The sequence below is a fragment of the Meriones unguiculatus genome, chromosome 15, assembly GCF_030254825.1.
Source record: "Meriones unguiculatus strain TT.TT164.6M chromosome 15, Bangor_MerUng_6.1, whole genome shotgun sequence".
Classification (NCBI taxonomy): domain Eukaryota; kingdom Metazoa; phylum Chordata; class Mammalia; order Rodentia; family Muridae; genus Meriones; species Meriones unguiculatus.
The window spans coordinates 46,624,163-46,638,176 of record NC_083362.1 but is presented as its reverse complement, the minus strand read 5'-3'; the positions used below and the strand labels follow the sequence as shown (position 1 = coordinate 46,638,176).

General features: G+C 38.0%; 1 protein-coding gene across 4 annotated transcripts in view; it reads left to right on the top strand.

Moving 5' to 3' along the window:
- Hycc2 (hyccin PI4KA lipid kinase complex subunit 2) overlaps window positions 1-14,014 on the top strand; it is a 60,246-nt gene that overhangs the window by 6,109 nt on the left and 40,123 nt on the right. For 3 of the 4 annotated variants that reach the window (XM_021652160.2, XM_021652157.2, XM_021652158.2), the window contains exon 2: window positions 13,744-13,841. The gene's annotated coding sequence lies outside the window, so the exon portion shown is untranslated. Of the gene's footprint in view, window positions 1-13,743; window positions 13,934-14,014 lie in introns of all 4 variants that reach the window. The other variant, XM_021652159.2, reaches the window with a different exon arrangement.

The window sequence follows — 14,014 nt, the reverse complement described above, 5'->3', positions numbered from 1 at the left end:
ATTAAAGATAATGAAAGTTTGTATATTTGTGTTTTATAATGTTGGATTATGTAATTCTTTATGTAGGTCTGTGGAGTAAGCCACAGAGGGACCAGGTTATTTTCCATTTTCTTTAAGAATGGAAAACAGTATAGAGCCCGGGGATGTAGTCTGGTTATGATGCGTTATAGACGCACATGCTGTAAGCCTTAGGTCAATGTGAACAAAGGAAAATCCATAAATTATATAATCACTGTAAGAATTTATGAAAAGTTCTGCTATGACATCAAATAAGAGCTTAAAAACGTGGCTGGCAAGATGGCTCAGTGGTTAAAGGCTCTCACCTCTTAAGTCTGATGATCTGAGCTTAGTCTCCAAAACACACATCAAGGTGGAAGGAGGAAACAGCTCCTAAAAATTGTTCTCTTATCTCCATACACACAGTGGTATGTATGGCCTATACACATACCACACACAAAAATAAATAGTTACAAAAATATTTTAAAGTTTAAAATACAGGTACAAAATACCTTAAATGGAAAGCATGAAGGATTTGTTCAGAAGTTTTATGAATTGGAAAAAATGTGATAATGAGAATCAGCCTTAACTTTTGCTATACCGGTGTTTCTTCAAAGTTAAATCTGAGTCAGCCCTCCCTTTTCTCCTCCCCACCACCTGGTTTTTTTGAAACAGGGTTCTCTGTGTAATAGCTCTGGCTGTCCTGGAACTTGCTCTGTACACCTGGCTGGCCTCAAACACATAGAAACCCACCTGCCTCTGCTGAGTGCTGGAATTAAAGGTGTGGGCCACCATGGCTAGGGCACTTGTTCTCTTTTTAAAGTAAGAATTAGTGAAACTTTTAAACAGCTTTAATTTTATATGTATGGGTGCTTTACTTGCATGTCTGTGTACTGTGTACACATGGTGCCCATAGTAGCCAGCAGAGGGCGTCATTCTCTGGAACTTGTTTTTCAGACAGCTGTGAGTTGCCATATGAAGGGGGAATTGAGCCTGGGTCCTCTCAAAGAACAGCCAGAGTTCTTAACCTCTGAACCAACTCTTTATCACCTTAAACAACTTTTTAACATATTTTCATTAAAATATTTTATTGTTCTAATTCTGATTTCCTTGCACTTTTGTTTTTCTGGTAGATTTTGCAAGCTACATCACTTTTCCATACTATAACTTTCAGTGTCAACAAGAGAGAGAGAGCAGTGCTGTAGTATGACAGTTGTTAGTGAACCAACTCCTTTCACCAGTCAGCAGCTGAATTTTAACTGTGGTGTGCCCTCAGGGAGTAGAGGCTCTTCAGGAAGTCTTGCTTCCTCCTTGCCCCTTCTATTGCAGTAGAAATACCTGACACTTTATCTGAATTAAATTGAGGCGTAGCTGAAGAGGCTAGAGGGTCTAGTACTGCAGTTTTGTTGCTAAAGTCAATCTGCCTTACAAGTTGGGAATTGTGTTTGGCTGCTAAAAACTGATAAGAAAGCCAGGTAGTGGTGGTTGGATGTCCTTAATCCCCAGCATTTAGTAGGCAGAGGCTGTGAGTTTGAGGCCGGCCTGGTCTACAGAGTGAGTTCCAAGACAGGCAGGGTTACACAGAGAGACCCTGTCTTGAAAAACAAACAAACAAAACAAAAATTAAATTAAAAAACAGATACGAAATAAATAACCTTTGCTTAAAAAATTAGTTTACTTCTTTAAGTTTTTAAGAATCAGAAATAAAAAGTGTAGGACTGATACACCAGAGAGTTGTCAGTGATCCAGGCTCCTCCTCTGTATCTCCTTTGTTCTTGCTTAGTTTATGGTTTATTCTCAAGGTCATCTAGTGATACTGGCTGACCAGTTCTAGGCAGAAGGAAGAAAAACCAAGTGGGCATATTCATCTTCTAAGAAATATCTTCAGAGCAGGGCTATGGTGGTGCATGCCTTTAATCCCAGCACTAGGAAGGCAGAAGTAGGCGGATCTTTTGAGTTCTGAGTTCAAGACCAGCCTGCTCAAAAGAGCAAGTTCCAGGACAGCTAACACTACAAAGAGAAACAAACCCTATACAGAACTTATGTGATTTTAACAAGTGGAACTTAGTCTTTCATATACATAATTGCAAGTAAAGTTTTAAAATGGCTTATATGTATAGACTAGATCAGTGTTTTATATAGACTAGTAATTTTTTCATTCTTGCTTCATTTCCTTTTTGCTTTGTCTCTTATTGACTGCCTAACTGCTGCCAAGTTGTTTGTTTAATATGAATTAACTTTGTGTACTTGATCTTATTAAGAACTAGAAATACAAACCCGACAAAGCCATACTGTCTGATCTAGAGAAGTTATAGTTTAATAGTAGGGCATACAAACTTGTATACAAGTTTCTGAGAAGAAAAATCGTTAAGTTTTAAGCGCAATTAGAAATGGGTACCAGTATGCTCTTGTTTACCATATCAGTTTTTACAGGGTGTAAGAGGGAGAGGAGAGCTGACCTTTTGGAGGGGCATTATAAATGGAAAGAAATTAATTTTTCCTGTTCTAAAGTAGAGGGAAAAGGCTGTTCCCTAAACCCAAGAGAAAGGGGTCCTAAGAGTCACCCTCTTGTATTTTATATGCCCCTAACATTTGTCCTCTAATTTAATGTCTGCATATTCACTAATCTTAGATGTCACTATTCTGAAGAATGCATGGTGGTGCACCATCTAATACAAGCACTCTCTCTCCCAGGAGGCTCAAGAGATGGTTTCAGCATGTATTTTCATCTTTAAGGTATATTTATCAGTGTTCCACCAATAAACAACCACCAATAAAGGATGCTCTGTGTGATTCATTTGGGACTAGTTAGAAGTTGACTCATATGACTAAATTAGCTAGTCTCAAGAACTGCAAGATAAGTTGGCAAGCAGCTCAGCAGAGTTGATGGTATAGTTCTTTGTTCAAATGCCTAAGAGCCCGATATGACGTAGTTATTCTATACCAAATCTATCTGGCTTGAGATGCAGAAAGGGCAGAAGTTTGACCCCAAAGACTAGAAAATGGTGATTTCCTAGGAGAAAGGCATATTCAGGCAGGAGGAACACGCTTTTACTTTGGAGGTTTAATGTTTTTGTTCTATGTGGGCTTTCATGTGTGAAAACCACTCACGCTGAGTAAAGGAAATATGTTTCATTTAGTCTATAGATAATTAACCACCATCCATAGTAACCTCAAAGAAACATCTGCAATAATGTTTAACTACATATCTGGGTAAGTGAGATTGGAAATATTTTTATCCAGGGTGCAGAAGAAATATATCATGAAACAGTAATGAACACAAATGATATTTTAATGTCTCTAATAACTATTAATTTGACAATGAAAATATTAGTAATTTCTATTAGAGTCCAAACCACAGAAAACTTTGTGCCCCCCCACTCTGTGTACATTCATAATCTAATGACAATATAAGTCTTAATTATAGGTTGATAAAAGAATTATAGTTGTATTCATTTTGAAGTATTATGGATTCTGTGAACAGCCCTGGGCCCTAGTCGACAGCTTGGGATGGGAGAAAAAGACTGCATTAATGGAGGGGAGAGCTTTAAGAAGATGTGAAGGAAGGGTAGGATAGTCAGCATGCAGTTAAAGCTGTTCCCTAGAGGAAAGTAGCTGTGGTCAGTGCTTGGAGTAGTGAGACAGCCTAGTTTCTCAGGGAATTGTCGATCAGTATTGACGAGGGAGTGCTGAATGTGGGGGTATATGCCTGTCATTCCAGAACTCGAGGTTTTGGCAAGAGAATTACAAGTTGGGTTGCCTAGTAAGTCTGTCTCAAAAAAAAAATTATTTAATTTATATCTCAATTCCTACTAAGAGGGCTATTTGTTCTTAAGCTTAGTAAGCAAGTACTAATTCAAAAAAACCACTTAGCCAAACCATTATATCTGTGGTCACCTCCTTTTTAGGTCTTTAGTTTTATACTCTTTTACAGTGTATAAAACTGAGCCTACTGGAGTATTTCCTTTTCTTCTTTCTAGTGGGTCACTTTGTTGTAGTAATGCCAGCTTAATGTATAAAGCCACACACAACCCAAAGTCAGTTGTTTTTTTCATTTCTTTTTGTTGTAGGGAATTTCACAAGGCCACAGGATAACGTGGAGGTGCCATGTAGTGGAAGTAAAAGCCTACAAAATAGAGCCATTTCTTCCCTCTACTTCTGTGGCCTGCTACAGTCTTGTACAACTGCTGCCCGTCAGGGTTAGCGGGAGTGTGGCCACAGCAGTTACAACCAACTTTCAAATAATGGCTTGGATTTGTTTGTTTGTAAAGAAAGGGTGTGTTCATTCCTTTGTGAGCTCTGCTGTAGGCCTGGGTGGTTACAGATAGCTGTTTTCACTTGGTAGATCCGTAGGGCGTCCAGTGACTGTTATCAGAATACCAAGGGACAAATATACTAGATACTGCTTTCTGGCAGTGAAATGCCTTCATGAAAATTGTTCTTCCCTTTTGATTAAAACAAGTTATCAGTTCACATTTGACTAAAAGATAATAGACAACTAGAGGTCCTCTTTTGTGCACTGAAGAGGAGAAAAGAGCTACTGTGTCTGTCATTTCCATTAATGGTGAAATGCTGTGGCTCATTTGCCTTGTGGCTTGGTGGATCAGAACACTCAGTTCTTGAAGATGGGTTACATGGTCACTGTGGAGGCTTATGAATACTTTTTTTCCAGGGTCCAAAAGCGAGGCAAGAAGCTGTTTCTCAAAAGGAGAGTGATCATCTTCAGGAGGCATAGTTCCTTATTCTTTTAAAGTAGTGGTTCTTAACCAGGGAAGTTTTGCTCCAAAAGGGATATTTGGTGGTATTTGGAGATACTCTGTGAAATTTAAAGAAAATGGCATTTTGTGAGTAGTGACTTGGGATGCTCTAAATATCATACTATGCATGCACAGGACAGTCTCTCACAATGTCAAGAGTGACCAAAATTCAGTCTGTACCAAGGCTGAGAACCTCTGCTTTTGCTGCTGCTGCTGCTTCTTCTTCTTCTTCTCCTCCTCCTCCTCCTCCTCCTCCTCCTCCTCCTTCTTCTTCTCCTTCTTTTCCTCCGCCTTCTTCCTCCTTCTTCCTTTTTCTTCTTCTTCTTCCTTTTTGTTTTGTTTTCTAGACAGGGTTTTCCTGTGTAGTCCTAGCAGTCCGAGACTCGCTTTGTAAATCAGGCTGGCCTTGAACTCACTGAGATCCACCTGCCTCTGCCTCCTAGAGTCCTGGGAGAACCCTTGCTTTATGTGGAGTTTTTGACCCAGTAGTCCCACATTGAGACTCTTCTGTAGGGACCTATGGATAAATTTCTATAGCTACCCTAACATCTGTCATAGACGCTTTGAACACTATTAAGTTTATGGATTTGAAAGCTAAATGATAACATAGTTACACTGCCACCTTGATTTGTTGGCTGTTCTTGTCTTGAGTTCTTTTTGAAACTGGCAGCTTTCTGGGTTATGTGGGAAATGTGACAGAGCAACATACTAACATGATTTATGTTTTATATATAGAATTTAAGCTGGCCTATCATATAACTTCTCTACTATTATTTTTCCTGTTATTGTGACAAAATGACTGACAAAAGCAAGGAAGGAAGAGATAATTTTGGGGTCACAGTTTAAGGGTAGAGTCCATTATGGTGGACAAATCACGATAGCAAGAAAGTAAGGCAGATGCTCACATTGTAGTCACAGGAAGTGGAGAGAGAAGAATAGTGGTCAGCTCATTTCCTTCTTTTACTCAGTCCAGGACCCCAACTCATCATTGGTGCCTCCCACATTCAAGGTGAGTGTTACCTCTTCAGTTAAACCTTTCTGGAAATATCCCCACAAGACACATGCAGAGGTGTGTTTCCATAGCAATTCTAAATCCAGTCAAGTTGACAATTATGATTAACCAGAACAGCTTCTTTCCAAGTGGTAAAGGCTGGCTGAGCCATTCACTTGGAGGGCATATTTTGGTATACCCCAAGGGTATCATTAATATGGAAAACTGCTAAATTTTCATATGGTTCTTCTAATATGTGGCATAAATGTAACTTTTCTAAAGGACTTTGCTGACCAAGTGAGATAAACATGATGTTCTCAGCATAATCAACATGTGTGATGTTTCTGTGGGTGAGGTTTTCAAAGTTTGTGTAGTATTGCCTAGTGTGGGAGTGTATGCCTGTAATTTAAGCACAGGCATACACATTGCAAGTTTGAGGCCAGCCTAAACTAAATAGTGCAAGACCCTGTCTCTGGAAGAAAAATAGTTCTTAGTGTTTAGGTTGACAGTTGGCCTCACTGTTTACTACTGTAGATTATGTGACCTTGGGGAAATGATTTAATCTCTCAGTGCCTGTTTCCTCATCTGTAAAACTGGGATAATAACAGATAGGATTAGTGTATATAGGTAGATTATATAAAAATGTCTGAAATAGCACCAGTGTGCTACGTCAACTTGACATAAGCTAGAGTCGCTGGAGAGGAGTGAGCCTCAGTTGAGAAAATGCCTCCACAAGTTTGAGCTATAGGCAAGCCTGTAAGTCATTTTCTTAATGATTGATGTTGGATGGCCTAGTCCATTATGGGTGGGGCCACCCCTAGACAGGTGGCCCTGGGTTCTCTAAGGAGGCTGAATAAGCCACGGTAGTGAGCCAGTAAGCAGTGCCCATCCTTGACCTCTGCATCAGTTCCTGCCTCCAGGTCCCTGTTTGAATTCCTGTCTAGACTTTTAGTGATGAACAGTGGCATGGAAGCATAAGCCCAATAAACCCTTTCCTCCCCAAGTTGTTTTGGTTATGACGTTTCATTACAGTATAGCACATGTTATAAAATACTGGCTAGTAAAAATAAACCCTATAATAATGTACAATTATTTTGAGACACAGTTTTTCTGTATAGCCCTGGCTGTTCTAGAATGCTCTCTGTGGACCAGGCTGGCCTTGACCTCAGAGACATCTGTCTGCCTCTGCCTCCAGAGTGCTGGGATTAAAGGTGTGTGCCACCACTGCCAGGCTAATGTACAATTCTTTAAGGAGAAAATTTATGTTGATTATATATAAAACCTTAGGTAGAGGTTAGAGAGATGACTTAGGAATTAGAGCACTCACTGTTCTTCCAGAGGACTAGGTTCAGTTCCCGGCTCCCATATGCCAACTGACAACTGGTTGAAAACTTCAAGTTCCAAGGGGAATCCAACACTTTGTTTTGGCTGCTGCAGACACTGCACACATGTGTTGCACAGACATACATGCACACAAAATGCTCATCCACATGAAAAAATAAATCTAAAACCTTAGAATGGGAAAGAAAGTCATTAAAAAATACTGTAAGAGGATTGAAAGATTTGGCTAGCTATTTTCTTAATTTGTTATTACAAACTTTAAAAATACATGCTTTATATATACTTAATTGTATTTAAATTTAAAATTAGAAAATAAACATTATATCTGGGCAGTGGTGGCTTATGCCTTTAATCCCAGCATCTGAAGGCAGAGGAATGCAGATGTCTGTGAGTTCAAGGCCAGCCTGGTCCACAGAGAAAGCTCCAGGACAGCCAGGGATACACAGAGAAATCCTGTCTTGAAAAACACACAAAAGAAAAAGGAAATGTACATTAAAACTATTCTAATAACTATTTCAGAGTTAATAATAGTCATGGTTATAAAGGAATAAATGTATTGTTAATGCCTGTGCCTTTCTCACACTCCTCAATTTTTGTTGCTGTTGTTTGACTTTTCTTAAATGGTCTCTTGAATGTGGGGATGCTGGGGGGACCTGGGGGCCAGATCTGCTTTGGTATGTTAAAGAGGCACTTCAGCCTCTTGTCCCAGGTTTGAATCCCAACATCTACCAAATGAGCTACATCCTAGCCAAAATATATATATATATATAATTTTTTTTTTTTTAAAGATTAGCTTTTTTTTTGTTATGTTCTGGTTATCTGTGTATAGTTAGTATTGTCTATATGCATTTAGGTCTTGCAGCCACATTCCCTTAGTTTTCCTTGCATAGCTGGTAGTCCACCTTAGCCTCTGGGTAGAGCTAACTCATGTTGATTCTTTGTCTTGGGGGATACACCTTATGTAAATCTTTTCCCTTGAGTCTCATCAGCTTAATTAGCTAAAACTAGGATTACCAAATATATACACTAGTTTGCAGTGGATCCCCTCTTTGTGCAGATTATTTGAATTCTGCTTCCATCTTGACTATGTTGATTTGTCTTCAAGTATGTTAATTTTGTTCCTGAAAAGTCTGTTGTTCCAATACATTTTTTCTTATGACATATTACAGTTTTTCATACACTGTGATTTAGCACATTATTTTTTAAAGATATTTTTAAAATATCTTTATTTTTTTATGATATGGTAGTGCATGCCTTTAATCTCCTCATTTGGGAGGCAGAGGAGGCAGCTCTCTAGTTCTCTGTGCTCCTTTCCACCATTTATTGCTCCATACTTAGGAAGGGCTCTATATTCTTTAATCAGACTTTAATCTGATTGGTAGGAAGGAGCACTTTTAAAGACATTTTCTAAGTTTTGAACACTGCTATCTTTAATAATTTGGCACTTCTTTTTCTGGATTCTGGTAGTTCCTAACATGCACAGAATACTAATTAATTTTCTTGTGGTCATTAGCTCATCTGGTGGTCTCTAGAGTTTTTTTTTTTTTTCCCCCTGCTGCTTTTTCTGTTTTAATTCTCTTATGTCTCAGGAATGGTACCAAGCTTGGCTTTCCTTACATTGCAGCCTGGATACTTAAGGAAGTAAGTTGATTGTTCTTCATTGACAGTGTCCAGTACCTTGAGACCTAAGTTTTATATTATTTTTGTCATTTAAAAAATGTTTTAAGGAGCCAGTCATGATATTGCACACCTTTAATCTTAGCACTCAGGGCGCCAGAAGCAGGTGGATTGCTGCTAGTTCAAGGCCAGCCTGGTCTACAAAGGGAGTTCAAGACCACCAAGGCTATACAGAGAAACCCTGTCCCCCCAAAAAAATAAATAAATAAATAAAGAAAGAAAGAAAGAAAGAAAGAAAGAAAGAAAGACAGAAAAGAGTTTTAAGATGTGTTGCTACACACCTTTGAGCCCAGCACTAGGAAGGCAGATCTCTATGAGTGAGGCCAGCCTAGTCTACATAGTGATTTCCAGGTTAGCCAGGGTTACGTAGCAAGGCCTTGTCTCAAACAAAAGTTTCCAGGAAGAAGGTAAACTTTTGCCTATAACTATCTTGTTGACAAAGAGAAAGCACTTCTCTAGACCTTTTCTTTTCTTTTCATTCTCCCTCCTCCCTCCTCAGTACACATGCATGGAAACATGCTTTTGTGTGTATGTGTGTACAGGTGCATATGTACATGTATGAGGATGTTGTAGAGGCTAGAGATAAGTGTTAGGTATCTTCTTCAATGGCTCTGCATCTTACTATTTTTAATAGACTATCTTTTAGAAGAAACTTTATAATAAAAAACTTGCAAATAAAATAAATATTACACACTAAAATTAAGGAGATGTGTAACTGGTAGTTTTTTCTATGCCTGCCCTTTCTCTGAATAATGACATGGAGACCTTTATATTTATTAAAAGTTTTAGGCTCTATCTGGGCTCTATAGCTCTTCTAACCCAACAATACTAACCACATGGCCTGTTACCTGCCATCTTAGTCTTGTTCTGGCACCTACTTTTTCATTGCAACTCCCTCTTCTCTTGTCCCCATCTGAGATTCTCTTACTGAGCTTGGAAGTCCTACCTTCCTCTCCTGCCCAGCTATTGGCCTTTCAGCTCTTTGTTCAACCAGTCAGAAGGTGTTTACAAAATACTGAGGCAGGAGATGCTTTGTAATAATGACAATACCAAAGTCAGCCTGTAATCAGATATCTGTGGCACAGAAATCAGCATTTGAATACACGGTGCTCAAATACCTCACTCCCATAGAGATGCAAAGTTTGTACAGCTCAGTGAACTTCCGTACAGTTAGAAATAGCATTTGAAATAGAAGGTGTGAAGCTGCACATTAGATTTTAAACTTTCAGTATTGAATATATTTTATGTACTTATTCACCACCACCCAAAAAAATTATGACAGAATTAGACTTAAAAAAAGTAATTTGCTTCATACACTCTTTCATAACTTGTTTTTTATAACTTAATTACCTGCATTCAGTCCTTCTCTTTACTTAATATTTAGTCTTTTTTTATGTTATACTGTACCCACATGTCCATTTGTTTATAAATACAAGTACATGATTGACTGAATTCCTCTTAGGAGAGAGAACATGCACGTATTTTTCTTTCTAAGATTGTGTGACCTTGCTTTATATATTCTGAGTCTTTCCATTTTTCTGCAAATTTTTAAACTTTAATTTTTTTTTTAGAACTGAATAGTACTCATTTTCCCAGTTTTTCATTATCCATTGATTTGTGTAAATAGGTTGATTCCAATTCTTTGCTATAGTAAATAAACCAGCAATAAGCTTGTGGGTGTTAATATCTACATGGGAGGGCATGGCATTGTTTGGGTATTCCTAGAAGTGGAATAGCTGGGCCACATGCTTAGTTCTGTTAGATTATTAAAAGAATGAGGCTGTCAACCGATCTTCTATGCAAGAGGTTTATTAGGTGGGAATGGAGGGAAGGAGGGGAACAGGACATGATGGGGAGAGAGAGAGAAAGGGGAGGAGTGCAGAGAGAGAAGAGAAGAGAAGAGAAGAGAAGAGAAGAGAAGAGAAGAGAAGAGAAGAGAAGAGAAGAGAAGAGAAGCAAGAGTAAGAGGAGTGAGAGAGTGACCACGTGTCGGGATGTTCCTTTAAGGGGCAAGGTAACCACACCTTCCAGGTGTGGCCACCAGGCCAGTGACACATGATGACATCATAAATTGCTAGGTAATCCCAGAAGCAGGTTTTGTTCCAAAATACTAACAAGTTCTATTTTTAATTTTTTGAGAAATATGCAAACTGATTTCCATAATGGCAGTGTTAATTAGTTTGCACGTCCTGACAGTGATTAAGTGTTGTCAAATTCATTCATGGCAGGGTGAGGTGGTATCTCTAAGTAGTTTTAATTTGTACTAGCTGATGAGTAGGGATATTGAATACTTTATTGTTATTATTATTTACAGTTATTTTGCTTTGTATCCTAGGTTTAGTGAATACTTTTAAAAAGCAGTTGGCCATATGTGTTTTCTTTTAAAACAACAACTATTTCCCCATTTGTTGATTAACAGTTTTATTTCCATGGTATTCAATTTCTGTAGTTCTTTGTTAGATCTGGATAACAGCCTCTTGTCTGAAGTGTAGCTGGTAAAGATTTTCCTCCACTGTATGGATTTTCTGTTAACTTTGCTAATTGTGTCCTTTGCTGTAGAGAAACTATTTTCATGTAGTTTCATCTGTTGATACCGGGCTTAGTTCCTTAGCAGTTGGTGTTTTTTCAAGTCCTTAGCTAACCCAGTATCTTGAAGGGTAACCCACGATTCCTTAAAAAAAGTCAGTGTTTTGGGTCTTAAATTAAGGTCTTTGATTTATTTTGAATTGACTTGTGTACAAGGTGAAAGATAAACATCTAATTTCATCTTCTGTAGGTAGAAGTTGAGTTTTATCAGCACCATTTGTTTAATAGGTTCTTTTTCCCAAAGCATTTTATGTTTTTACCTCCTTTGTCAAAATTACCTGGGTTTAGCTTTGCCATCTTATTTCCAGGTCTTCTGTTCTACTCTCAGTCTACTTTGTCTATCTTTATGTCAGTACCAGGCTTTCTTTATCAGTATAGCTCTATAGTATGATTTGAAGTTGGATTTTATAATATTTCCAGTAGTGTTCTTTTTTTTTTTTTTTCTTCAAGACAGGATTTCTCTGTGTACCCTTGGCTTTCCTGGACTCCCTTTGTAGACCAGGCTGGCCTCGAACTCACAGAGATCTCCCTGCCTCTGGCTCCCTGAGTGCTGGGATTACAGGTGAGTGCCACCGCACCTGGTTCCCAATAATGTTCTGAGTTTCATATGAGTTCTTGTATTTTTTTCCTAAACCTGTGAAATACAGCATAGAAATTTTGATAGATGTTTCATTGCTTCTATAAATTAAATAATATAAACATTTTCATAATATTTATTCTGCCAACTCAGGAATATGAACTCAACAAGCTGAGCAATGATCTAATTTTTTGTTGACAGATTTAATACAGTCCAGTTGCCATTGTCAGTGCTTTTTGTTTATTTAAAAAATGTTTTCCTTAATTGAGCATGTTTATTATATATATATGTTTATATATATATATATATATATATATATATATATATATATATGAGTGCATGGTCTATAATCTCAGCACTTGGGAAGTTGAGAAGACAAGGAAGAGTATAAGTTAAAGGCCATCTTGTCTACATAGTGAGACCCTGTCTCAACAAGAAGAAAGAGGAAGGGGGTGATAGAAGTTAAACTTAGTTATTTACACAAATGTCTTGCTGTACATTTCCCTGCCCCACAATACTTAGATCTGTATTCTACCTGGCATTTTCTTCCTTTTCAACATTGAATTAGAGATGGGAGTGGGAAGATGCTCATGCACAGACACGTGCCTGTAAGGACAGCTTTCAGGAGTCAGTCTCACCCTCCATCCAGAATCAAACTCAAATCCTCAGACTTGGCAGCAAGTGCTCTAACCAGTCAATCACCTTGCTGGTCTCTGGAGTTTGCTTTTGTGAGTAGTATAAGTTCATTTTTTTTCCATAGAGATAGTCACTTGACCTAACATCTTTTTACATAAAACTCTCTTTTCCAATTGCATTGCAAAATTATCTTTGTTATAAACCAGTTAACATGATTTGTGCCTGACTGCTTATTGCCTATTTTCCATTTCTTACTTATTTAGTTTAGAAGTGAGGATGGGTGGTAGGTGCATGCATGCCGTGGTGAGGCTCTGGAATCCTAAAAAAAACTCTTGCAAGAGAAAGAGTGCATCACTATAATATGTTTCAAAAATTAGAGTATTTTTGTATGGAAAAGACTTAATTTTCTAGAATTTTTTTTTTCACCTGAATCTCCAGCAGTTTAAATAACCTACCCAGTGTCTTAAAGATAATAAGTGGGATCCAGACGCTGTGGCTCACACCTGTAATCCCAGCACTGGGGGAGGCAGAGGCAGGTGGATATCTGTGAGTTTGAGGCCAGCCTAGTCTACAAAGCTTTCCAGAACAGCCAAGACAGAGAAACTCTGTCTTGAAAAACCAAACCAAACTAACCAACCAAACAAACAGATAATTAATGGGATGCTTGAAGCTAAAATTGAGACTTTTTGTCTCCAAAATTTTTTCTTATATATGATAAAGATACACAAGTATGCTAGTTATTACAGAATATGTTAGGGTCCATAATTATTCTTTAGTGTTAGGTGAGCTGCAGTAAGTAAATGTGCTTACTACACAAGTGTCAAGGACCTGAGTCCAATGTCGAAAGCCATGTGTTTCTGCTGTGTCTGTACTCCCAGTGCTCAGGGGTATAATATGGAGTTGGGGCTTGCTGGCTGCCAACCTAACCAAAAAATGGTAGAGCTCCATCTTCAGTACTGTGTGAAGGGGTAAGATGTGACTCAGTAGAGTTGGCTTTTCAGTGTCTTCCACGTGACCATGTGCAGGTGCATGCAGCCACACACATGCGTACACATGCACCGTCAGTGCTCGTACACACACATAAAAATGAAGAGCCCTTTTATGTGTGTCATTTTAAATAATTTGTGTATATGTTCTTGAGAATATTTTTTAATATTTGAATTTATTTTTATTTTTTACAGAGTTGGAAAACATTTAACTCTCAACAAATGAATTCCATACTTGAACTCTGCCACATTCCTGTGCCACCTCCTCCTTTAGAAAACTGATCTTAAGACAGGTAAAATTATGACCTTAACTTTAAAAAAATAGATGAAGAATAATTTTCTCGTACGAGTAAAACATGTTATTAAGAGTTTTTGGTAACCTTTGGTGAGTAGCTTTATTTATTATACAATTTTACCTGACATGATCACATTGTACTACCTTTGAATTCAATTTTTGAATTATTTT